Here is a 27703-nt window from a genome sequence, read left to right as displayed (position 1 = left end):
GCTGAGGTGTTTGTTTCAGTCTTCACTAAAAACATTTATGGTGACCAGAAACTCAACACAATTAATATTAACAACAAGGAGAAAAGAATGCAAGCCATAATAGGGAAAGAACAGCTTAAAGAATATTTAGAAAATACGTTTAACTTTAATCAGAAGGACCCGATGAAATTCATACTAGGGTATTTAAGGAACTAGCTGAAGCAATCTCAGAATCATTTAAATGATCTCCTGGAGGGCAGGTAAGGTTCCAGAAGACTGGAGAAGGGCAAATATACTACCTTTTTTTTAAAAAGGGGGAACAAACAGGACTCTAGGAATTATACAGCAGTAAGCCTAAATGATACCTAGATAGATACTGGAACCAATTATTAAACAATCAATTTGTGAGCACCTGGAGAATAATAGAGTTATAAGGACTAGCCAGTATGGATTTGTCAAGAACAAATCATACCAAACCAACCTAATTTCCTTCTTTGGCAGTATTACTGGCCTAGGAGATTGGGGAAGCATTATATGTGCTGTATTTTGATTTTAGTAAGGCTTTTGATACAGTCCTACGTGATATTCTCATAAGTAAGCTAGGGAAATATGGTCTAGATGAAATTACTCTAAGATGGATGCACAACTGGCTAAAAGACATCACTCAAAGAGTAGTCATGAATGGTTCAGTGCAAGCTGGGAGGGATATCTAGTGGGGTCATGCAGGGTTCAGTCCTGGGTCCAGTACTATTCAATATTTTCATTAATAGCTTGGATAATGGAGTGGAGAGTAGGCTTATAAAGTTTGCACATGACACCAAGCTGGGAGGGACTGGAAGCACTTTGGAGGACAGAATTAGAATTCAAAACAACCTTGACAAATTGGAGAATGGTCTGAATTCAACAAGATTAAATTCAGTAAAAACAAGTGCTAAGTACTTTACTTAGGAAGGGAAAAAACATCAAATGCACACCTACAAAAGGTAGAATAACTGGCGAGGTGGTTGTACTGTTGAAAAGCACTTGGTGGTTATAGAAGATCACAAATTGAGTATGAGTCAACAATGTGATGCAGCTATGAAAAAGGCTAATATCATTCTGCGGTGTACTAACAGGAGTGTCTTATATAAGACATGGAAGGTAATTGTCACATCTACCATTGTCACTGGTGAGGAAATTGGACCTGGAATTGGAAAAGATTCAGAAAAGGGCAACAAAAATCGTTAGGGGTATGGAACAGCTTCCGTATGAAGAGAGATTAATAAGATTGGGACTTTTCAGCTTGGAAAAGAGACGACTAAGAGAGGAAATGATAGAGTTCTATAAAATCATGACTGTGGAGAAAGTAAATAAGGAAGTGTTATTTATTCTGTCTCATAACACAAGAACTAGAGGTCACCAAATGAAATTAATAGGCAGCCAATTTAAAACAAACAAAAGGAACAAAGACAGGTTTCAGAGTAACAGCCGTGTTAGTCTGTATTCGTAAAAAGAAAAAGAAAAGGAGTACTTGTGGCACCTTAGAGACTAACCAGTTTATTTGAGTTTATTTATCACGAAAGCTCATGCTCAAATAAACTGGTTAGTCTCTAAGGTGCCACAAGTACTCCTTTTCTTTTTCTTTTTAAAAGGAACAAAGAGTCCTGTGGCACCTTATAGACTAACAGCCATTTTGGAGCATAAGTTTTCGTGGGTGAATACATGTAGTATTTTGTGTAGTACATACATCCCATGAAGTGGATATTCACCCACGAAAGCTTATGTGTCAATACGTCTGTTAGTCTATAAGGTGCCACAGGACTCTTTGATGCTTTTACAGATCCAGACTCACACGGCTACCCCTCTGATACTAAACAAAAGAAAGTATTTCTTCACACAATGCACAGTCAACTTGTGGAGTTGTTTGCCAGAGGATGTTGCAAAGGCCGAGACTATAACAGGGTTCAAAAAAAGAATTAGATAAGTTCATGGAGGACAGGTCCATCAATGGCTATTAGCCAGGATGGGCAGGGATGATGTCCCTAGCCTCTGTTTGCCAGAGGATGGGAATGGGTGACAGGGGATGGATTACTTGATGATTACCTGTTCTGTTCATTCACTTTGGGGCACCTGGCATTGGCCATTGTTAGAAGACAGGATACTGGACTAGATGGACCTTTGGTCTGACCCAGTATGGCCATTCTTATGTTCTCAGTTGTAGTACTGTGTCCAATTCTGGGCACCACGCTTTAGGAAAGCTATGGATAAATTGGAAAATGAGTCCAGAAGATAGCAACAAAAATGATAAAAGGTTTAGAAAATTTGACCTCTGAGGAAAGGTTAAAAAAACTTGGGATGTTTCGTCTTGAAAAAAGAAGACTGAGGGGGGACATGATAACAGTCTTCAGATATATTAAGGGCTGCTATTAAGAGGATTGTGATCAATTGTTCTCCACGTCCACGGAGGGCAGGAAGAAGTAATGGGCTTGATTTGCAGATTTAGGTTAGATATTTCTGAGATTTAGGTTAGATATTAGAAAAAATGTTCTAATAACAAGGGTAGTTAAGCTCTGAAATAGGCTTCCAGAGGTTGTGGAATACCCATCATTGGAGGCTTTTAAGAACAAGTTGGTCAAACACTTGTCAGGGATAGTTTAGGTTTACTTCATCCTGCCACAGTGCATGGGGCTGGACTTGACTTCTCAAGGTACTTTCCAACCCTACATTTCTATGATGGTTTTGCATGTGTAAGTTCTATGTCTCCTAATGAGTTTGGTTTATGTAAATGTTGTCGACTACACACACAAATGAAAAAAGGCCTAAAATATGCAAAGTTGTACACACAAAAACGAAGGGCACATTTTAAAAACGTGTCCCTTTAAGTCCACAGCAGTTACCATACATCAAACGTTATCTAACCTTACAGGCACAAATGAAAGGGAGAGAGCTGAGAGTCCACAAATCCTTAACAGAGGGAACCAAGGCATACGTGAGGAGCTACCTCAACTTACCTTTCTGAGTTCTCATCATGCCACTGTTGGGTATTACTGACAGGCTCTATACAATGCTTCTAAACAATCTGTACCGTTGTTATAGGTATAAGATACCCATCAGTCTGGAGCAGCTTGGAATGGATTTTCTGCTTATTAGTGGATTATTTTTCTTGCAGTATATGGCAAATTTCTAATAGTGGATGATTTCCTGTCTGGACATCCCATTTATAGTTTGTGGCACTGCGGTATGATGAGTTTACACTATCACTGAACATTGTTGAAGGACCTCGTTAACTTATGCAAACAGTGAATTGGTAGTTTTCAAAATGCCACTCTTTTGCCAAAGAAATCTAGCTGACAGTGACAGTCAAGTACTTAAGTGGTAAATAAGGTGGTTCAGAATAGGCAACTTCACTTCAGGTATGTGCAACAATGATAGGTTAGGGAGTTATTTATTGGTATTACTCCAACTCTCTGTACATGATTTGGGGATGCGGGGGAGGTTAATAGAATTTAATTTTATTTTTAAACACTTTTGCCCCACAGGTTAATGTGCTAAAAATACAGCAGAAACACAGAAAATGATATTGATACATTAAAAGAGAGTCATGGACAAAACAATGAGATCCTTGCTCATTTCTTACTCTGGCAAAACTCCCATTGACTTCTTTGGGAGTTTTGCCTCAATTCTTGCAAAGTCTCACTCCCACTATCCCAATCCTGCAAAGTCAATGAGACACTCATGGATAAAGATAAGCATACACAGAACTGGTGCATAAAACCTAAGGATCTTAGGACTTGGCCACAAAGCATACCATAACCTGCAAAAACTTTTGAAGAAGTTAGGCCAGACTTATATTCTTCATACTGCAGTATATGGAGTAACAATTAGAATACTTCCAGATACAGGAAATTCCAAGCATTCTGTAAATAGAGTAGCTTGGAACAAAGTTATTTTGCACAGACATGTCTATGACTGTAATAAGTTTTGAAAATTTACTCACTTAACTATTTGACTCAATTTATCTAATTGACACTTGTGAGTTTTTTTGTTTTGTTTTGTTTTTTTTAGTGACATGAAGTTAATATACAGGGTTATTGTATAAAACAGGTATAGTACCTAAAACAACCAACCGAAAAAAATCACATTCTCTTCCCATCTGTTAAAGGTTTCATGGAACCTATATAATCTGTAGGGGGGTTTATAGTTAAATCTACATTTATGTTTTACTGCCTGAATATTTTTTAAAATTTATCTTTCACATGTCTTTAAAAGTATCTCGATATTGAAGTATATAAGACCTTATATGAGCGCGTCTCGGTGGTTCATCTTATGTGCCACAGGTACAATAATGTCTAGGAACAATGAGGTCAAGTTAAGGACACTGTAGCAAATAGGAAGACGGAACATACTAGATTTTAAAGGCTTAAATCCCAAATCTAATCTTATTTTAAATTGGTATTTTTTCTTTAGTATGCAGACTCTGTCTGTCTCTCTCTAAATACACACACACACACACACACACACACACACACACACGTAGGTGAAATGGATCTGTAAAACATGAGAAATGACATCCACTGAGGTACATTTTTAGTAACATAGAACAGAAATGATTGACAGAACAAAGCATATGGAAACGAAGAAGAATCTAACCCACATTTAGATCTAAGAAAAAAATATTTGCCTGAAGGGAAAATATTAATTAGTTTGTCTACATGCAAGATAAAAGTCTGGAAGACATATCCATCAAAAGGCAGCAGAATAAACAGCAAAATGGAAATTATTTGTAAATTGACAGTAAACTTGGCAAACATTGAGGGGGTAAACAAGTTATTTGGCATGCAAAGCACTCAGAAATCACAGCCTCTGTCAGGAGGCATCTGTGCATATATTCACTTATTTGACAGAAATTAACATTCTGCACAAATCTTTGTTGCATGCTAAAGATTTCTTCACCCTCCTTAATTATTTTAATTGCTGCTTCAAAATGTTCCCTATAAACATGAAAAAGGACATTAAAATCCACCAAGTCCAGTTCCATGTTATCAATAACACACAGCAACTCTGTACAGGAGTTTAACACAAAACCTACTGAGACATAAAATATTTACATAAAAGAGCCACATTTGTTTTTCTTGGTTGAAATTTAAGATGTCCTCTCAGTATTACGACAGGTTTAAAAAACGAAACACTGTCATATAAACAAATGCAATCCAACTGCTTAGAGGGCCAGGGTTCATTGAGATCGTTCTTTTATCAATAGTTTGCCATAGTGTGAGGAAAAACTAGATTGTGACATTTGCATTTGCTAAATATTATTGTAATAGCCATACCATATCCAACCGCACTGATACGCTTCTTTCAGCAAACTAAGCAAAGTAATATATAACACAGCTATTTCCCCCAGCTCACAGGCAGACAGGCACAAAGTGATACCTATGTGACTTTGAAAGGGGATCATTGTTAGGTGTATCAATTAGCCAAGCTGTTCTACAAGCCTAAACTACAGCCAGATTCTGGCTGCTCTTCAGGGCATGCTCAAGATGGGGGTTAGGCTGCACCTGCACAGGGGGTTGATAGAATCTCAGTGCTAAAAATTAGTTGATAGCCATAGTAGATAGACTTGGCCATGGCTCTGCCCCCTTCAAAAATGTTTGGTGGTCCAGAGCTGGTGAATTACTGTATTCACTCACCCAGTCTTCCTTCTGGTCTCTGCAGTTAGAATGCTTAGGTCACATCATTGGTGTTGTACACCTCTGACACTGCTTAACGTTGCAGTGGGTGTTAAAGCTATAATTTAACCCCTGAACTGCATGTTTCTTGGGGCAGGGACCATGTCTCTGTGGTTTGTACACAGTGGAGTAAAATGATGGTTCCCAGTGAATGACAATAGATGTTAAATGATCATCACAATAGTTGAGGCTAGGAGCACAGCAGTTATAATTACTGTTGTCTATGTCCATGGATTTATACAGGAAGCTACTGTAAGAGGTCAATGTAAAAAAATATGTTTTTAAATAGAATCCAAATAACATATGCTGCAAAATTTAGGAGCTCTATTGTTAATCAGACCCACATAACATGCCAGGTCCTCAACTGGTGTAAATTTGCATAGCTCAACAATGGAAATATGCTGATTCACACCAGCTGAAGATATTCTATTTAAGCACTGTTTCTCTTTCTACACAACCCCTGAGATAATAATGGTCCTTTATGACATGGTGCAAGGCCAATAGATCCCTTCTCTTTCAGGCTAATGGGGAAGTAAATTCAGAGTCAAGAGCCCTCTATCAAGAATGCCCAGCTGGTGACCCCAGGTATTTAAGCCTGTTGGTGTTGGTTCAAATACTCCATCTGACTTCAGCTGCCATGGCTTTACACAGGGAGAGAGGTGCTCTGTGAGTTGCCAGGATTTAATTCAGGTGAACACACCTTGAATTAGACCCAGAAGCAAATAGGAAGGCTGTGCAGGTTTATGACAAATGAAAGATTCCATTCCCAGGCCATGTCTAGATACCTTTATTCCACCCTTTCTGAATATCTGTGTAAAACATTTGTAGCATTTCAGTGTCATCTCCCTCTGGTCACATTTTCACATGATTCTGGATATACCACAGAACAGAGTGTGAAGTAAGTGGATACCCAACTTTGGGGGGCAGTCCTGTAAGCATATGACCATGGAAGGTATTTTATTGCCATTAAATATATGATTGCTTACACTAGATTATGGTTTTCTACTGATGAAAATGTTATAGGTTTGTGGGGAAAATACTTATACCATTATTTATCATTTGAATTTTAAAAAAGGAAATATTTCAACTTTCAGAAGTTGCTATGTTTCTTTTGTATCTTTCATTTTCAGACAGTCACTTGCATTGTTTCTCATTAGTCAGCTCTACAGTCTAATACTATCTAATCCTTTTCTTTTTATATGTAAAATGACACAGTTTAATGCTCCACAGTTTAATATCTGTGAAGTTTTATCTTTATTTGTTTGGAAAATTTGAGTCAGATACTCACCTACTGTAATTTCCAAAGAACAAACAAATGAAAAAGGGCAGTCCATTTTCATGCAAATCCAGCCAGCTGTTTAGCTGAAGCTGCCCTTGCGTTTTGATGTGAGGATCTGCATAAAAACCAAAGTGGAGATATGATAAAATATAAAAGACTGACAATAACATGCAAATCGAAATCAGTCACTGGAAAACTGTGGACTCATTGTCATCAAAAGAATTAGGTGGCAGAACAAAACAAAAGAGCCCTACTGATAAAAGTAACTATGGCGTGATGGCTTTAAAATTTACAGATTTCTTACATCACAAAGAAAACTGAAATTAAACACCTCTCTAGACTGTTTACTTTTAATCTTTTCTTTCTGAGCTGTTTCCTGACATATTCTCTGTTAACTCTTTATCAAAGGTCATTTATAATCATATTTAGGAGATAAAAAAAATAAAAATGAATTTATTTAATAAGTTTTAATCATCAAGTGCCCAGGTAAACTGATATGAAAATAAGCAGCTACACATTATGCAATGCAGTCCGGATATTGAAAAATAATTATAGAAAATATTAACAATTCCTTTTGTGATTAACTCTGAAATGTTACATTTTAAGCACAATCCTGCTCCCATTGAAGTAGATGGTTAAACTATATGAAAGTAGAGCAGATATTGTCTAAAACATACTTCTAAGACTGGATGGTGTAATGATAAACCCCCAGGTTCCTACATGCAGTCAGTTGGTGACAATGACTGAAAATGATGCTAGTCAGAACTCACTGCCAAACATAAGCAAGCTATTATTTGATGATTCTTTTATATGTCTCCCTGCTTATGAATGCAGGTGAATACATTGTCATTAATTTATTGGAAGAAATTTGTGAAATGTTTCAAATACAATATTAGGGCTGGTTGAAAATTTTCTGTCTAAATTGGTGTTTGACAGACAACTGGATTTTTTACAAAATGAAAATTTTCACAGAAACTTTGTTTTCCATAGAAAATTTCAACTTTTTGACAAAACATGCAAAAACTCAAACCCCAAAAATGTTAAATTTTCAGATGAAAATTCTCCATTTTTTCTTTTTCAATGAAAAGTCGACATTTTCTTTGGGGAAAACCCCCCAAACGTTTTCTGATCAGTTTTAAAATGTATTCATTTAACATATACATTTCCCATAATTAGCCAATCTTTACCTTTGACTAAGTATAGTAGAGAATGCATTCGTTTTTCAGTTTTACATTTTATTTTTTATTGATGGTTTTTCAGAAAGGACAGGTAACATTGCCAAATTTGATCATGAAATAAAGCTGTTCACCACAGCTCTTTAGGGTAAAAATCAACAGGACATAGCTTTTAATAATATCCTTGTGATGGTTCTTGGGGTACACCAGACTGTTAGCCACCCAAGCACTTGCCTCTGTGCCTTGCAGATTAGCAATAGGGGCCCCCCCCCACTCCCTGACCCACCTTGAAACATGGTGTACCCCCTGTAATGTCCAGCTGCTCTTCACTGAACACTCACAGAAATACTAACTCTGCTGTCCCCAAAGGAACAGTGTACACAGCAGCTTGTATACGTCAGCTCAGGATCAGCACCTTGCTTAATACCACAGCACTGAGATATATTTATAGTGAAAACAACCATACATTTATTATCAAAGATTCAAGACATAGTGAGTAAGGATAATGGAAACAAATGGTTACATATAACACAAATCCTAACACTCTTTCTAGAGATTAAACTTAACTTAAGAGGCTAACCTCCTGTCTAATAAACTTTATCTCACCCAAAGGATTTGGCAGCATCTTCAGCAAAGCTGGTTGTGATCCTGTTTTCATGAACGTAAAAGCAGTGCCTGTTTACTTCCTACGTGCAGGATAAGGAGTTGTCTTCCTTGCCTTCTACTTATATCTCCAAAGTTCATTGTCTGTACTCAGAGAGTATAACCTCACATCACTTGTTTTCCTGTCTATTCCCTATCAACTTCACATATCTCAGTTGAGTTCATATGTAAAAAAAGTATTTTCCATTGTGTAAACGTATTTTGTCTGACTGGAAAACTGTTTCTCCACCTCTGCTATGATACAGAATCTAAGAACATATTTTCAGTGTACATACATAGCTCCTTACATAGTATCAGTACATACATTTCACAATAATATTAACGATCCTAGCTTTCATTTAAGACCTCACAGGACATTCTTTTGTGAACCAAAATGTACATTCCAGAATCAGGATATTCTTGTAACTCCTTTGGCATTGAGGGATTCTTGGGTTACAGTCCTTAATTAGTTATCAAACCTAATATCAGTATCTGTGCTCACTCCCAAAGAGCTAAATTCATACTAGCAACTTCATTCAACTTTGAGGAAGCGCACACTTTCACCCAATTTGAATTTGATCCAGTGTTCCTGTTTTATGAACACCCTCTATATATGAACTCCCTCTATACCAGTAGCAGTTTTACTCTCCCCTCCCTACCCATTAATACCCTGTTAACATACACACCAATCAGGTGGACTGTGGGTTGTAAATTCACAAGTCATATATAGCCATTATGTGAAACACTGGAATGCGTTACCTAGGGGGGTGGTGGAATCTCCTTCCTTAGAAGTTTTTAAGGTCAGGCTTGACAAAGCCCTGGCTGGGATGATTTAGTTGGGGATTGGTCCTGCTTTGAGCAGGGGGTTGGACTAGATGACCTGCTGAGGTCCCTTCCAACCCTGATATTCTATGATTATGACTCATCAGTAGCCTCAAATTCACCAGCTATTTCATGCAGAAGAATCCCTGTGAATGGAAGGTTCAGCATTTACTATAATATTGATATATACATTTATAACACACAGTCCTACACCAGAACAACAGTCAAACCCAACAAAACTCTACACATTAAGGTTGCAAACTCAAGCACTCAAAGGCTAGGAAAAGCCAGAATTAAAGTTGCTTGTGCAACTTTAATTTGTCCCTCTTGTGGGTATGCATTATGATACAGTCTGTAATTAAATTATCACATAGTATTTTGTCCAGGGAACCCCAGCCTCATTTAATGTGCAGAACAGATTGTGCTCTGGGAATGAATTAGGTGTAGTTAATTAGGCTGTTGATTGCTACGACCAGTGGCGCTGGAACACTTTCAATAGTGGGGGTGCTAAAAGCCAGCCTCCTTACCCCGTCCGCCCCACCCCAGAGCTGGGGCTGGGAGCAGGGCTGTGTCTCCAGAAGGGGGGCGGGACTCAGTCAGGGGTAAGGGGGCCAAGGCTGGGGACCATAGCTGGGGGTGGGCATGGGGCCAGGAGCAGAGTCCCAGGTGTGGGGCCGGCAGCTGGGTCCCTGGGTTTGGGGCCAGCAGCCGAGACCCCATGTAAAACCTGAGGGTGCTGCAGTAATTCCGGTGCCTATGGTTACAACTGTAGCCTCATAGGCAGTTGGAAGGTATGTACTATTAGTAGTACTGGAGCAGGTGGATGTAAGTCCCACCGCCTCAGCTAAGAGCGCAGAAAAATTGAGCCCAGGTTACTATGGATTTCTGGGGACAACAAAAGAGAAAACAGGCTCAGGAGTGAGGTCAAAGGTTAATAATGAGGGATCCAGGGGGGGACATCAAGCTGAGTGAATGAGCAGGGGACTTCAGGAAGAGCAAGGATAGTCTTGTGATTAAGGCAGTTAACTGCCATTCTGGAAAATTGGATTCTCTCCCTGCTTTTGTCACAGAATTCCTACGTGATGCTAGGCAAGTCACTTAACATTTTCACAGGTGCCCACTGTGTGCACCTCACTTTCTTAGTACCCAGCTTGAGACACCTGGTATCTGATTTGTAAAAATGCTGAGTATTCACAACTAGAGCTCTGCCAATAACTGATCTTTTGGTTCACTGGTCAAAACAGAAAAAAAATTGTTTTGGCAAAATGAAGTTTTTGTTTTCATTTAAATCATTTCCCCCCCAATAAAATTGAAGTAAAATTCAAAATGAAAAGCAGTTTCAAATAGAAAAGTCAAAACAATTCATTTCAAAAATGTCAGAATGAAATATTTCAGTTTCTTTGAATCATTTGTTGCTGTCAGGTTTTTTCAACTGAAACAAAGTAGCAAATTTGACACAAATTCGTGAAATATTTTGGTCAGCCTGAATCTGCATCTTTCAGTGAACAAGGTTTCAGCCAAAAAATTCCCCCCAGCTCTACTCATAATTGCAGCTGAGGACAATGGGAGGTCTGGTCTGAACATACAGAGTGCTATAATGTGAAACATCAAATCCTCGGCACCCCAAATTTGGCACCCAAAATTTATTGGCACTTTTGACAGTTCTGACTTTAATCGCTGTGCCTCAGTTCCCCATGTGTATAATATCCCTATGGGGATAATACTTCCACCTCACCTCAGAGGGGTGTTGTGAAACTAAGTTCTTTAATCTTTGTACAGAACTAAGATGCTATGATGAAAGCACCATAGGAAAGCTGATGAGGAAAAAATTCTGTCTTCAGTGCAGGGTTTGGATAGAGTGTAGTAAAATAAGGTATTGGGCTGGACCACGCTAATTCACTTTGTGGGGCTGGCATATACAGAAACCGATCAGCACATGGGAGCTGTGAGGAGATGGAGCATCCTCAGTTCAGGTGGAATCTTCATAGATTTTCTCTACAAGTATCTATTGAGCATGTGCAAACTGTTTTTCAAATGCTTATAAGCTAGCCAGATTTGGGCAGTTTTTCTGCAGGAACAGAAAAAGGCACAATCCTGACCCCAACATGTCTTCCCTGCCAATATCAAGTCCTTGCTCTAAAGCACAGAGGATGCTAGAGCTTCTTAACAAAATGGTTCGGTACAAATGTTGCTAAGTGACATAGTTTGTGCACTGAAGACTGTCTTTGGAAGAGTGTGCATGCAGGTGAGGAGGCAATGGAAATGCTGTGTCCAGTAAGTGAGCTTCCTCTATGATTTTCTCCTTGATAGTACAGACGGAAAGGGGTTTTGTAGCATGGTCAGCAGTGAGGGTTTGAAGCCTTCACAGAAGACAGGTCCCACAGCCCCCTACACAGCCTGTTCCCAGCACAACAGAATCTGGTGGCTATGGGGGCAGAGGAAAAGGGATAGAATTCGGGATGGGTTTGTTTCATTGCAATAGCAGTTTAAGCAAACAAACAAACAGTTGATCTTTGCAGGGTTTATGAAATGATCTATACCTCGCAGCAGTGGTGTGCAAATTGTTAACTCTGTGACACACTAAGAGCAAACGCTGCTTATTGTAGGGCTTACTAATGGGAAGAGTTTTATTGAAGTCTATAGAACTACAGTACTGCCAACGTCGACAGATCAAAAGTCATGAGTCAGGCCCCCAAAATCACCAGATTAACTTTAAAATCATGGTATTTAAAAACAAACAAATAAATAAAGGTGAGGTTCTTTCTTTGTTTGCCTACTGGTTTCTGAGCTTTTAGGGTGCATTCGCATCCTATTTTCAAGCTTTTCTCCACAAGCAGAAGAGCTAGAAACGTACTTTCTTTTTTAAAATCAAAGCTGAAGGCAGGTTTATACTTTGTGCCTACTGCACCTTCAGTTATTAAATATTAGTAATAGATGTGTAAGTATTATAAAACCTTAATTAAAATGTAATAGTTGAGGCCCCAGTCCAGCAAAACATTTAAGCATATGCTTAACTTTACATGTGCACTTAGTCTCATTGAAGTCAATGGACCTATTTGTGCTTAAACTTAAGCACATGCTTAAATGTTTTGCTGGTTCAGGGCTTTAATTTCTTCTGTCAATGCACAGGATCTTTCAAACCACATAAAGCTCTTCATTTACCAGGAAGTACATTCTTCTCATTCTTTAGCACAATGTAAAAATGTTGTGGTTTTTTTTTTTATCCTACCAGCTGTGTGCCTAGCATCGCTATAGATAGCGGCAGTGTTGGTATAGACCACTTTTAATAAACACAGTCAGCTCAGACTTTGAACTTTTTAATCTTTTCCTGTGTGCCACAGAGTGGAATAACTAAAGCTTATCAGTTTATGCATGTGCCTAACTCTTCAATGCATATATAAGTTTAAATCTCATTACATTATAACACACTGCTTTAAACTATGGAGACATTTTAAGAGTATGCTACACATTTTTATCAAATAGGGAGACTTAACTTTTTTTTTTCTTCTACAGAAAGCCAGCAAAATCCTGCATGTTAATACGTCAAGAAAATAAACTTGTGTAAAGATTTGCCTACCCAAAGTACAGTATAATTTAAATGTAAATCCCTTAGAAACCCAAAGCACTGTGTTTATAATATGAGAACAGCGGGCAGTCATGCCCTTGACTGGAGGGCATGTCATCGAGTCCTCTCCTTCGCTGCAAAACCATCAGGTTGGCAGTAGTGACAGATGAACAGCTTACCATTAATTTCTCCTCTTTCATGCCTTCAATCCAAATGGTGCATATTCTCCACAGGGAGGCATCAAGGTCTTTGCCTTTATTTCTCTTGCATACTCACACTGACTTATAAATCAAGTGCAGATAAGAAGAGAGGGCAAATATCAATCTTTTTTTTCCTGGCCAGTGCCCACTGGCACACTACTGAGCTTTGAGTGAAAGGTTCTTCAAATCTTCATGTGATTCATAGGCAAGGGAGCTCTGTGTGAGGCCAAAACAACAAAAGAAATTTGAGAGATAGGATTTGTATATCTGGGCTTATAAATTAGAAGCTTTCCCTCTGCAATGTTTAAATATGAGTTACAAAAAATGTGAATCTAAGTTGTTATTACTTTATTGAACAATTCTTCCTGGAATATAAAATAGGCAGTATTCCTTAGCAGATGGCAGCAGAGCAGCTATAATCAGAATGGTTTATATTCTCAATATTGCTTCTCTTATTTGGGGCATCTCTGTTCTTTGCTACTAAATTAATTCAATCCTTTAAAACAGATCTACTTTTGCAATTATTTTGCTGGATTGATGGCAAGTTTATGTTTTCCTGTCAAAATATGAGAACATATTTTAAATTATAACATGTAGGGTGAGATCCTCACAGCACAGCTCCAGCAATTGAAATGGAGCGGTGCTGATTTCATGTAGCTGGGGAATCTGGCCTAGAGTTTAAGCATAGTAGGTAGGATCTTACTAGTGATCGGCTAGATCGTTGGTTTTTCTCCCCCTACTGAAGATTTCAAAGTTGAAAGAGCTATTCAGATTATTATCGAAAAAGATGCTGCATTTAAAAAAAATTAAATTCACAAAATCATTAGTCTTCAAATGTTATTTGGCTGGCACTGTACTGACTAATGCTGTCGTCAACCTGCCAATTGCAATGAGGATACTTTGGTCTTCCTTTGCCAGGATTTTTTTTTTTAAGTACCTCGCTAGAAGAATGTTCTCTTCAGTTACAATAAATTGATCTCGCATTTGAAACATATATTAAATCATTGATGGGGATGATGCACCATTATTACATGTCAGACAAAAATCTATATGATGAGAGTTGTTGACACATGAGAATATTATTTTCCAGCTAAGCACGAGGTGTTAATGCTGCTAAATGGCTGCAAATGTTGATGTTAGAGGCTGCCTGCTGGCCATTTGCAGGTGACACATCTGGGGATTCAGGGCTATTTCATTTTCTAGACTTTTTTAAGGCTTCAGGCCCTATCCATAAATTACAGCTGATGACAACAGTGGAAGCTAACAGTGGCAAAATTAGGCCCACAGGCAAAATAATTATATATACAGCCTTTAGCAGTGAGGGAAAAAGCCATCAATCAGACCCCAATTATTCACTAGTTAATCAGCTCTGCCCTTCCTTTATTGAAGGGTTACAGTGTAATTAAGTTGGCAGCATCCTTTTAATTCATCAAACATACAACACATGGCGGTGTTTGCTGCAATCAGGGGACAGCACCTTTGTGTGTCTGACCCCTAGCACTGTTGTAGGAGATGAGGAAAACTTCAGAGGTAAGAGAGAATATTTATGCGAAGGCACGGTACAGTGTGCATGGAGTTTGCAGCAGTCTGCACCTTGCAGTTGTTTTTAACTCAGAGCTGTGTGTCTGAAAAATGTAGACAGAGCATGCAATGAAATTGCAGCACTCCCTAGAATGTGTGTGAGTAAGAGATCTCTAACACACATGCTCACGAAAACAACCATCAGAGGAGTGAAGTTTTGGAATAGCCTTCCAAGGAAAGCAGTGGGGGCAAAAGATCTATCTGGCTTTAAGATTAAACTCGATAAGTTTATGGAGGAGATGGTATGATGGGATAACATGATTTTGGTAATTAAATATTCATGGTAAATAGGCCCAATGGCCTGTGATGGGATATTACATGGGGTGGGATCTGAGTTACCCAGGAAAGAATTTTCTGGAGTATCTGGCTGATGAATCTTGCCCATATGCTCAGGGTTTAGCTGATCGCCATATTTGGGGTCGGGAAGGAATTTTCCTCCAGGGCAGATTGGAAAAGGCCCTGGAGGTTTTTCGCCTTCCTCTGTAGCATGGAGCACGGGTCACTTGCTGGAGGATTCTCTGCTCCTTGAAGTCTTTAAACTATGATTTGAGGACTTCAATAGCACAGATATAGGTGTGAGGTTTTTTGCAGGAGTGGTGGGTGAAATTCTGTGGCCTGCGTTGTGCAGGTCAGACTAGATGATCATAATGGTCCCTTTTGACCTAAATATCTATGACTCTATGAATAGTCATCCCTGAAAACCTGTTAGTTTTGTCTTCTCTTTAGCCACCTCAGAATGATGTAGGGATTCTGTAAATTTCTCATTAGTTACCAAAATAACTTGCCTAGCACTGCAACTCCAGCTCATATTCCCACCAGGCTCGGCATCACTGATTCCTCCAGGAATCCTCAAGGAGCTCACCCATGGGTTGCCTTGTACATAAGCCAAAATATTATGAGGAGCTGCAGGAAGCTGTTCTGCTTCTGCCTTTGCTCCCACCACAGCATAACTTCAAGTGCCCTACCATACTCTGGGATTTGGAGCACTCCACACTGATGCCTCACAGATCTGTCTCTCTGGCAGACCTGTCTCCTCTGTCCAAACTAAAATCTCAGCTTGCCTCTGACATCTCCTTGCGGATATTTAGCTGTCAGCTAAAGCCCAACATGGCTAAATAAAGCTCTTAATCCCCCCACCCCACACAAGCTCTCCACACTACCTCCTTTCTCCACCCCTGTGGCCAACACCACCATCCTGCCTGTCACTCAGGCCCATAACTTGGGCATCATCTTTGACTTGGACCTCTGTCTAAGTCTTCACATCCACGGTATGTCCTAGTCTTGCAGATTCTTTCTGCATAACATCTCGGAGATAGAGCCTTTCTTATCCATCCACATAGTTAAAGCTCTCATCCAGGGTCTCATTTCACATCTTGATTACTACAACAGCCTACTTTGGCAAATGCAATCTTGCCCCACTCATATTCATTCCGAATGCTGCTGCAAAGATCATTTTCCTAGCCTGTCACTTTCACCGTCACCCCTTTTTGCATCCCTCCCTTTTCTCTCACATCAAACATAAGCTGCCTATCATCTCTCATTCATTATCAAAATGTCAACTCCCAACTTTAACTGGCCCACGATGCCAGCCTCCATTGCCCACTTGTAAAATTTTCGAACAAGCAACCTTGTACTTTTCCCCCAGGCTGCCCCTCATTTGGGAGGAGCTCCTCATAAACATCTGCAAAAGTAACACCTTGTCCTCCTTCAGATCCCTCCTTAACGCTCTCCTTTGCCACAATGCCTACAAAAAACTTGTCAACAGGGAGGCCGCTAGTGTGCTAACACCATGTCCTATTGTGCTGAGCAATATTGTCTCATTATTTCCTTGCATGCACCCTTCTGTCTCTATCCCTCAGTTATCTCTTGTCTTATACTTAGCTTGTAAAATCTTTGGGGAGTGGACCATCTCTTTGTTGTGGTTAGAGATTAGAGTTTTCATGCAGTGAAGTCCCCTGCACACAAACATTAGATCTTGATGCCTGCCTGGGATTTGAAGTAGTACTGAAAACATGAGTCCTATTAAAAGTCATTGGGACTTGTGTTTTTAACTCACTTAGGCTCTTCTGAAAATCCCACTCTTTGGCTCGTTGAAACTCCCAATCTTCACCACTGTGTATTCAAACCTGAATTCCCTGCTTAGGAAAACCTTTCATTCTACAAGGCTGCTAAGAATGAGGGGGAAAGAGATCAGCTGCTCGTCCAGTAATCTGCTTCATTTGTCCTAATAGATTAAGAGCTATATTCATGACTGTGTTCAAATGTAGAGACCAGTGTGGAAGTTCTTCCTGCAGAGAACCCAGATTCCATTTTATAGTAATCTCTCTTATCACCCTGATGCTGAGCACACTGGATATTGCTATCGTTTTCTTTGTTGTTACAACACGGTTGTTCAAACTGCAGCACACCCATTGATGGTGTATGGCACACTTGGACAGATCCTCAACTGGTGTCAATTGCTTATCTCTACCACCGTCAATGAAGCCACTGAATGTCATTTTGTACCAGCTGAGGATCTGGACTCTTTGATGGGATATGACTTTAATAGAAATTATATTCTTGCTCACTAAACACTCATCAACATAAAATTAGTATTTAAGCATTTTTTTTTCTCATTCATCTCCAGGTACCGTTTACTCTTTGTTTTTCATTACAGAAAGTTTTGGAGTGCAATTTAGATCCTGTACTATCTCAATGTCAGTAAGCTTAATTTTTTGAAAAAGCAAAAGCATGCCATATTGCAATCAGTCTAAGTCATAACTCAAGACAACACAATCATGTCTTAGTATAACTTTATACAATGAGAGTGTATCAGTTATTATTGAGGGTCATTGCATTCCATCTGTCAGTGTTATGTTATTGAATAGTTTCAACTAATAGTTTGTGCTGATTATAATAAGGTATGTTTAAAAACTGCCAGTCTATTAATACCCTTCAGAACTGCACTGAAATTATGTAGATGCATTGGTAAACAAGAGAAAGCAGCATGAACTGCAGTGAAGCAAAATTCCTGGTAGAAACTTGCAGGATATCCTTCTATGTGTATAAATGGAGACTTTCACCAATGTCATTTATTTTATGTGTGCATAGGATCTGCATTTAAGAGTTACTTGCAGCTATTCTGCATGATAGGCATGTTTAGCTATGGCTGGAAACCCTACTTCCATTTCTTGATACAAAAAATACAGCAATTTTCTCCCAGCTAACACTAATACAGTGAGGGGGGAAACAACTGAAGTTCCAGTTATGAACAGTTGCAGCTGAGCAAATAGTGAATTTTTCAAAATATTCATTCAAATTTTAAATAATTATTATTCAAATGTATTCATAAGGTTTATATTTACTTTCTGAATTTGTATATTCAAATTCACTGAAACAAAACATTTAAAACAAAATCCATACTTGACAGTTTTCATTAATGATACAAATAGGTCAGATTCACGAAGGGACTTAAGTGCCTAAACCCAACATTTAGGTGCCCTGGCATTCACAAAACCCCTGCTCAGCTGCTGCCTAAATTTCCTAAGCCCCTACATTTTTGCTGTATAAATCCTGTAGGCACCTAAGTTTCTGCTACTGGGCCCATGCACTGCTGCCTCAGACCAGTGCCCAGATGCCTCATCTCTTGCCAAAGCCTCAGTGGGATTCTCAAACTAGACATTGCCCCACCTATCTTGTCTGTGGGGCCTGAGCTGTTAGGTGCGAATTAGGATCCACTAGAACTGCGCCCTGCATCTGTATAGTCTCAGGGCTCGTCTACATAAATACTTAGTTTGAAAAAGGACTAGGTCAAAGTGCACTAATGAACTGTTAATGCACACCAGCAGGGTCCACATGGACAGTTAGTGTGTAGCAGGCTAGTGAGGGTGGATTCATATCCCAGATTGCCACAAACTAAATGTTTGTGTGGACAAGTCCTTATTTTTCTCAGTTGGATGTTTCATGTGTGTGGAGGCCAATGCTAATAGAACCCTACATAGGATTGGGCTTATGTATGCTTGCTTTAGTAAATATGTGGTTGATATAGTATAATTAGAGGTAGGCAGCTGAGGGGACCAGGGCATAGGCGTTCTGGCCTAGCAGTCACATTTGGGCTGCGGTCTGCCTGGGACAGTAGTCAGTGAGCAGGTGTTGGAGGAGTTGCAAGAGCCAAGTTCAATAAGCAAGAGTCAAGGTCAGAGTCAGGCTGAGGTCAGAGACCAGAGGGAGTACCAGGCTGGAATCAGGAGGCATAAATAAGGGTCAGAGTCAGGCCAGAGACTGAGACTGGAAATCAGAGATAGTACCAGGTCAGAGTCAGCTGGGATCAGAGACCGGAGAAGAGACAAGGCAAAGTCTGGAGACACAACCAGCCAAATTCTGTATGGCTGCCTAAACATACCAGGGTTAAATAGGGTGGCTGGCCAATCAGAGGACCACAGGACACTGACCCACCCAAGGGAGCTAGTGTTACTTCCTGCAGCACCTACTTTCCACAGTGCTCCCTAGCTGTGGCTTTGCAAGAACTCCCAGTAGCACTGTGGGAACGTCAGCTGTCCCAGGCTCTTCAGACCCAGGTTCTAATCAAGGTACCCTTACAGCAGCTACGTTAAAAGCATTCAGTAATATTCACTCAAATAAATAAATAAACCCTGAATACATTTCAGCTATCCAGTATCTAGAAAATGAGTTAGTAGTTGGACTGAAACCTGAGTCGGAGAACAAATCTATACCAGGTGACCTATATATTCAATCAAAACTAACCAATGCAGCTTGGATTTTCAAAATTAATTATTAGCAATGAACCGCTTGTGAAGAAACTTCAGACCTAAATTATTCAGTGTGTAAGTCTGAATAACGAATAAATCTGAGAAAGTCGTAAGTTGCACGTGGACAATTTACAAAGAGGGGGGGAAGGCTAATTTAACAGAATGAATTATTCACTCTGTTCTGATTAGCATATGTTTCATTTTTAACTAGGTGAGAGGTGGCACTCTGAGCATGGAGACATTTCCACAGAGCAAAGGTTATTACTTGTCAATCCAGTGCTGTAGGCAACATTATACGGACATTTTGGAAAAGTAGAATATCAGGAAATCTATAATAGGAGTAAGTGCTATAAAAGGATGTATAGAATAGATATAAGTAGATCGGAGTTATGTTATTGTAATCTAATCATCAGAATATTATATCAGATAGCTATTTAGGGTTGAACACTGTGTGTGGATCTATAATTAATATGAAATGCTCTCTATGTAAACTCACAAAGGAATCCTAAATCTAACAGCCACATTGCTTGTATATAATATAGCAACTTGGCTGTTAGGGTTCTTCTTTGCATTTACATGGAGATGGATAAACCATGTCATTGTAATCCAGACAAAGCAATTAAGGAAAGGACCAAGCTACACCTCCAACCTCATTTGTTTACACAGTGCCTTTTTAGATCTTGCTGTATCTTTACATTTAATTATGAGGATGGAATTAACATCTTGCCACTATATCTGTTCTCTAGCTTCTACTGTTTACTCTTCATTTGTGTTTAAACTGCACTTTTTTCTGTAATGTTACATGCACTAATGTATTTATGTTACTGCTTATATTCTTAAACCAAATTTTAAACACTGCTATCCCACTAAGACTGTGTAAATAGTTTCACTTTGACTTATGTTTAAATAGCACTCTTTTCTCTAATCTTAGGTAAGCACAGTGGTTGCAATTATGCCTCTGTTGCATTCAATGCACTGGAAAAAAGTAGTATAAATCTCATCTTTGACCACAAGGAGATGTAAAACTTAGAGAAACAAGAGTGCTATGGAGCCTCAAAGAGCCCTTGTAGTTTCGTGTGCATTCCTGTGCTGCTGCAGATATGAGCAAAGCGGAAAAAAGAAAACCTGGACATAAGGAAAGGGGCTGTGACCAGAGCTGAAAGCAACATACATATTCCTTTCCAACGGTGCACATCCTAGATGAGTGTGACCATTGCCTACTGTATGTTAAAGTAAAGCCAAGTAGTTTTACTATAGCTTAGTTGAAAGAATGTCTAGTATACTTGCTCCATAAAAAGCGAGGGCAGACCCACACAGGAAAATACAGAGTCTTGGTGTTCAGATTCACAGGAGAAAAAAAAAAAAGACTGAGGCATAACAACCCATAAGAGGCCCAAAGAAGAGTAAACACATGCTGCCTGACCACATTATTGCTCTCATCTGACTTGATATCCTGGGCTCAAGATAGGTAATATACCATTCTTGGCCACCCCTCCTCACCCTTGCCCAGTCATCACTTCTCAATCTCTGTGCCATACCTTGTGCCCATGTAATGCCCTAGGATGGCACAACACTCTTCAAATAGAAGTGTTCCTTTCCAATGGTACCGCACTCCCAGTTGCAGATGGGGGCATGGCACTGTGCTGGCTGTCAAATTTTGCCACAGTTATCATGGACACTTTGGGTTCACATGGTCAGTTGTTTACATAGCGCTATAGTAGAGGTTCTGCTGCACGTTCCTCAATGTCTGTCTTTGAGAGTTTTTTTAAAAGATATAAAATGCTTGAAAAGAGAATGCATTTTGTGTATGTGCGTGGGGGAGATGGGATTAGCTGCGCTCAATTGAAAGAGCCTTTAACATCATGCAGGGTGTGCGTCCCCCAACCATCCTGGTTCAGCACTGCTATCTGCTGTGGAGGGGAGCTGATAATGACTCCACCCCTCTATCTCCTTTCTGGATTCTAATGACACCACTGGCCTTACTTCCTTGTGTTCAGGAAGTGTGAGGGCTGTGGCTGACCCAGGCACAGCAGTGCCGGAGGTGAGAGAGGCTTCTTGTGTCCTTTCTCATTACATCTATACAAGGCCAGCTATGCTCTGGCTATGTATGTCTAGAGCTATGTGAAACTCAATGGTGTTGTGGTCTAGTGGTTTAGATTTTGGTCAGTTCACAAGTCCTAAATTTTGGGTTGAGACCCCAAAAGTTATGCCTGATTTGGGTTAAAAATCAGAGGTTTTTTGTACCATTTCAAACAAAGGCCTAAATCACTTTCTAGAATCAATGGAAAGGGAAGAGAACCAAAATTCACCCGAGGCTTTCCAGTCACCAGTGAACTTGGTCAATGTTTTTCACAGGACCTGAAATGAGGTAACCTTCATTCTGGCCCTTTTTGCACAGCTCTAGTAACCACATTGCTTTCTGTCCTGCTTAGTTTTTTTTTTTTTTTGCCAGGCCCATCTAATTCTTGATCTGTGTTTCCAAATGCTGATACTCTACTCCTTATTTCTTAGGAGAGAATGAAACACCTGCAATTCAGTATTCCTGAGACCCCCACAAAAGCAACCAGTTTGGGCATGCAAAGGACATTTGGTCAGGAAAGAGATTTCATTTCTAGTGGGCTATGGTAAACCGCAAAGAAAATATTTTTTAGAACTAAGATAAATACGATGATGGTGTCCTATTAAAATAAGCAAAACCTGCACAGATCTAAGTAGGATGCTACTTTGGTATTCTTTCAAAATAGGGAAACAGTCACTGGTAACCATTATCTGGTAACCTGTAACACAGACAAGCTGTGAGTGTCCGAATGAAAGCATGGAACCTCTGTACTTTTGCCCATGCTGCCTCCTAATTCTGAGGAAAATCTCCCTCTGAGAGCTCATAGACCCACTACCTTAACCTCTTTTAAAGCCTGCCTCTGTCAGTGAGCAAAGACATTGGCTTTTCTGCTAAACTGTTACTTTTATTGTGACTACATCCCCCAACCTCACCTACTGCCTCATTTATCTGTTTTGTCCACTTGTTGCAACCTGACTCCTATTTTGTGATCCTTAGGGGCAGAAACTGTCTTTGTTTTTTGTACATTGTTTTGCACAATAGAGCCATGATTCTTGTTTGGGGTTGCTAGGCAATACTGTACTAATGATACTGGATTAAGTGTTAGGTCAGCACTGGTTAGGAGTATCACTGGAACACCACTTTTAGCCCTTTGGAGAAGGGCACACTGCATTGCTTTCCTGATTAACCAGAACAGAGTCATGTTTGTGAAGAGGCTGTCAGAAATGTTGAGTAAAATTTTTTTCCAGTGATACAACTACAACTGGAGTATGGAGAGATGTAAGATACAAAACAGAGGGGAAAAACAGCTGGCATTGACGTGTTGGATGAAAACTCTGACACTGCCATTCTTGTCTGACTTTAACTTATGCCTCTTTATTCCACCTGGAACATAGAGCCAACCATGGCATTCCATCTTTAGCAGTCTCTTGTTGCAGTCAGTTTCTTCCCTTGTCATTTTGCGGACTTTCAGTTATGCTTCTGTTGTACATTTCCGTGTTGGTCTTGCTCTGCCTTATTGCCTCTTGCCCTGAGGATTCCAGTCCAATGCCTGTCTTGTTATGTTGTTTGGGTCTTTCCTCCAAGTGTGTCCTAGTCATCTCCTTTTTTGTTCCACAATTTTCTGTCTTACTGGCTTATTTTGTCCTCCTCCAAAGTTCTTCATTTGTGACATTATTTCAGGACATCTGATGTTTAAGGATTTGTCCAAGGCAGCTGTTATGAAGACTCAGAGTTTAGATAGTAAGGTCTTATTAAGTCTCCAAGTTTCAGCACCTTTTAGTAAGAAAGAATTTACAATGTTGTCAAATAGTCAGAGTTTAGTTTGGAGGGCAAGGTTTCTGTTTCTCCCAATCTACTTCAGGGTTATGAAAGCATGTCTGTCTTTTGCTATTCTGGCTTTAATGTCTTCATCTATTCCAGCTGTTTTGCTTACAGTGCTGCCAAGATACGTGAGGTGTCGGACCTCTTCCGTGTCAGTCCCAGAAAGTGTTATTGGTGTTTCCTGTTGTGTGTTAATTTCATGGCTTTAGTTTTCTGGATGTTGATTTTCAGCTCTACTAACTCTACATAAGCCTGAAGATTATTTGTTTTGGCTTGCATGTCTCTGGGGGGTATGGGGCAGCAGGTTGATGTTGTCTGCAAAGTCAAGATCATCTAACTTCTGTGTGAAAGTCCATTGTATACCTGTTGGTTGTTCTGTGACCTCTCTCATTACCCAATCCACTACCTATAGAAAGATCATGGGTGACATAAGCGATCTTTGTCTGATGCCTATAGTAACCTTGAATGGCTTAGTCAGTTTGAGGTTATGAATTACTTGGCATGTCATATTTTCACAGAAGCTCTGAATGATCACAAATTTCTGAGGGATTCCATAGTGACAGAGCAACTTCAGTAGACTGTTCTACCCCCTCTGTCCAAGGATTTTTGGAAATCTATTAAATTCATGTAGAGCGGTGAACCTGCCATTCAGTCGACAGTTCTATGATAATATGTAGGGTTATTTGATCTGTGCATGATTTCTCCTGTTTCAACGGTGCCTGTCTCTTGTTGTAACCTTGTCCATGGACTGTGCCTTAATGTGGTGGCAAGGCTTGTGTGCCCACCTGGCCCTGAATGCTATGCTGAGAGGAGTATTACTCCTGGAAGGGTCACCTAGGGCAGACAGGTTGAAGGTAGTCTATCAGTCCTCCATACTTTGTTCCCCATACTTTGAAGCCACTATATGAGTAGTTGGAGGATGGTAGAATAGAATGAAGAGGGGAAACTATTAAGAGAAATAGATGGGAGAAGGAAAACTATGGAGGAAAAGACATGAAGGGCAAGTTGCCAGTTTTGGAGAGGAATAAATACATGATGAAGGAAGCGTTAAGGAAAGAACAGAGGTCCTTGAAGAGAAAAGACAGGGAATATCCATAGCAGCAGTGGCACTGGAATACTTTTTAGAGTGAGGTGCTGCACCCCCCCGGTTGGGAGTGGGCTAATGACCCACTCCTGTAAAAAAAAAAAAAAAAAAAAAAAAAAAAAAAAAAACAACAAAGCCATCCCAGATACCTACACTGCTGCTCAGCTTAAATTCCATTCAACTCAATTTAATTAGACCTAGAAGAGAGAAGACAACACAGAGTGGCCAAACCATTAAGGAAGCTCCTCCTCTGATGAATTCGCTCTCTCCTAAATCCACAACCAAAACCGGATGCAGCACTTACAGCAGTCCCAAATTTGTAAGTCAATATGTTGGGGTGGCCATTCCCAGGGTAAATACCCTCGCATATTTCAGATGAAGTGAGTTTGCACTTGAATGACTAGGCCCGCTGTTGCAAAGGGAATGAAAAGTAATCAATAATGGAAAGCAGCATAGCTCAATGCCTTTATTTTGTAGGTCACGTTACTCATATAAGGTAAGTAAGACAATGAGAGATAACAGAGCTTAAGTGGGTGCCTTTATTCTTTTGTTGTATGTCACTTCGTTAATTGATATTATAGCGATGCTTTTCTTTCTATCTTTTTCTCTTTTTTTTTTCTATTGATGAGGAAGAAATATCTATTGACGCTAATTTGACCTGCATTGAGTAGCATCAGACTGGTTCTCTCCTGCTGTAAGTTGGAACCGGATTGACAGTGAGAGATGACTGATACAGGCAAATGGTTTTGCATCACAGGAGATACATAGAGGTATATAATCGTACCCAAGGTCAAACATTAGAAAAAGGGTGGGCATTTGGGGCAATGAGAGCAATGCTGTCAGACACTGAAATCTCAGCAGGAGAGTCAGCTCCATTAAACCTGAATACACAATTACTTTCAGCCTGCTACTTTCTGTGCATGTATAACTAGTTTGTTCATCTCGGTGCCCCCCCTGTGTTACTCAGAAAAGGTAAGGCTTGAATATTTTGAGGGAATGGTTGTGATGGTTCTTTCATTTGGCGTTTATTTATGTGATGTGATGGGTTTTGAAATGTGTATATTGGTGATTAATTTTAATTAATCTGGTTTTAAAAAAAAGACTTAGTACTTGGGCAGGACAAGTATTTCTACATTATCCAGCAGCATCGTTCGTCCCCCAGAAATATATGCATTTAGTCACCAGAAAATAAATGCCAGGGACACATGTTAAGCAGCACTGTTGGAGTCTATAATGGAGAAATAAAAAGAATGGAAAATAACGAGGAGAGGAAATAATGAAAGATCAGTGAGGAAAACACTTGTTAAATGAACAGGGGAAAAAATAGAGGGGAAAGATGACAAGCAGGGCTCTCATGGGCACAGACCACAATATGGCTTGTTCTGCCTCTCTCTCTCTCCACACTACATTGCCAGAAAAGTCCAAGACAGGGAGCATCTGGGCAGCGGCCCCAGCCCTCCGAGCAGCAGAAGAGTCTGGGAGGAAAGGAAGAAGTCCCCAGGGATTGACAGGAGGCTTGGGACGGGGGAGGAGGGAGTGGTGTGCAGGCTTGGCCGACACCATTGTCACAATGCGGGAGAGGGAACAGAGCTGACTGAGCTTCTGGGCTCTCGCTGCTCCTGCCTCCCTTATCCCTGCATATGAAAATGCTGATGGCCAGTCTGCTAGCCCCCTCCCTGCTCCTGCCTCGGTTATCCAAATATTATTGTTTATTCCTTGTGGCCAGCTCTTTGGAAAAGGAGTCTGGACTCTGCTCCTTGGAAAGAGAGAGAGGAGCAAGGACCCCAGAGCTGCTAGTAAAGAAGCAGCAGTGAGGGCCTTCTGGGGCCATGGGGCAACAGGAGGAGCAGAGCCTGCAGGTAGGCACAGACTGTACTAGTTGAATTGCAGGGTAAGAGGGAACATGACTTGAATTAGAGGCAGCATGGGCAGGGGCCACCCATACTCTCAAATCCTCCTCCTCCTGGTTGTCCCAAAAGAAGCCAAAACAGGGACCTTAAGCAAGTGTTTAAGGAGATGGGCAATCCCATTACCCAATGGAAGTATTTACATGTTTAGAATTAAGCACATGCTTAAGTCCTTAGGTCGATTGGGACCTGAAGATTGGTAAGTCTCTTGTATGGTATGTTGGTACTTTTATTTCCAGTGTCAGAGAAAAACAGGAAATGACAAGCAGTCTCTGATAGTTATATTATGGATAGGTAAACAAATGGTGAGTTTGGTTTGAGTTTTAAATTTGGGAGGTTTCTGATTATTTCTAACTGATTTGCCCATCTTACAAATATGTCCAATCAGCTTGGTGCAGCTAAATCTTTAATGTCACTCACCAGTACCTTGTGTCAAAAGGAGACACAATGCAGTTAGAATCAATTTGACTGAATCAATGAAAAGAATCTAGGCAGGTGAAAAGCAGGTGCCTACAAAATTCACCTGACCTGCTTAGGTTTGATACACCCTATGCAATCCTGGTGTTATCTCCATTTGGTTTTAGTATTATACATGTTTTTAAGAAAAATGATGAATTCGGTCAGAAGAAAAATGTTAAATGAATTAAAGAAAGGAATCTCCACATTCCACATTTTTTCCATGGCCAATTTTTTGTGTTTTTTGTTTCCCACATTGTGTTCCATATTTGGGCCTCAATGAGTTGCGAAAATGAGGTCATTCCACTTGGCTTTGTGGTGTTTTCATTTGTTTTCATTTTAAATAAAGATATGACGAGTCACACCATGGCAGCATAAGAATTAGACTACAGACGCGTTAAAACTTATATGAGCACCAGCTCCCATGGTAGGGATAACTATCTGTAAAACAATCCCAGCAATACAGTCGATAAGGGGGAAAAAACCCACACTTTTCTTCTTTCCGAATATGGTGGTTTTTTCCTATGTGAGGAGTAACCAAACTTCAGCTAAAACTTTAGAGTCCAGATAGCTCACACAAACATATTTAAGGCCAAGAATTTCTAGAAAGTGGGCAGTGTTACCCTTTAAATCTTGCCATTTACTGAATTAGCACAAAGAATGTTTATGCTAAAAGA

At 39.9% G+C, this 27703-nt stretch overlaps 1 long non-coding RNA gene across 1 annotated transcript in view; it reads right to left on the bottom strand.

Annotated features, from left to right (window-relative positions):
* Positions 1–27703, bottom strand: part of LOC141994249 (uncharacterized) — a 124069-nt gene that overhangs the window by 84104 nt on the left and 12262 nt on the right. The window contains exon 2 of the long non-coding RNA XR_012641061.1: positions 6976–7081. This is a non-coding gene — a long non-coding RNA (uncharacterized LOC141994249). The remainder of the gene's footprint in view (positions 1–6975; positions 7082–27703) is intronic.

The sequence above is a fragment of the Natator depressus genome, chromosome 9 (genome assembly GCF_965152275.1).
Source record: "Natator depressus isolate rNatDep1 chromosome 9, rNatDep2.hap1, whole genome shotgun sequence".
NCBI classification, from domain to species: domain Eukaryota; kingdom Metazoa; phylum Chordata; order Testudines; family Cheloniidae; genus Natator; species Natator depressus.
Note: the sequence above shows the minus strand (reverse complement) of the source record. Positions and strands in the feature narration are given on the sequence as shown.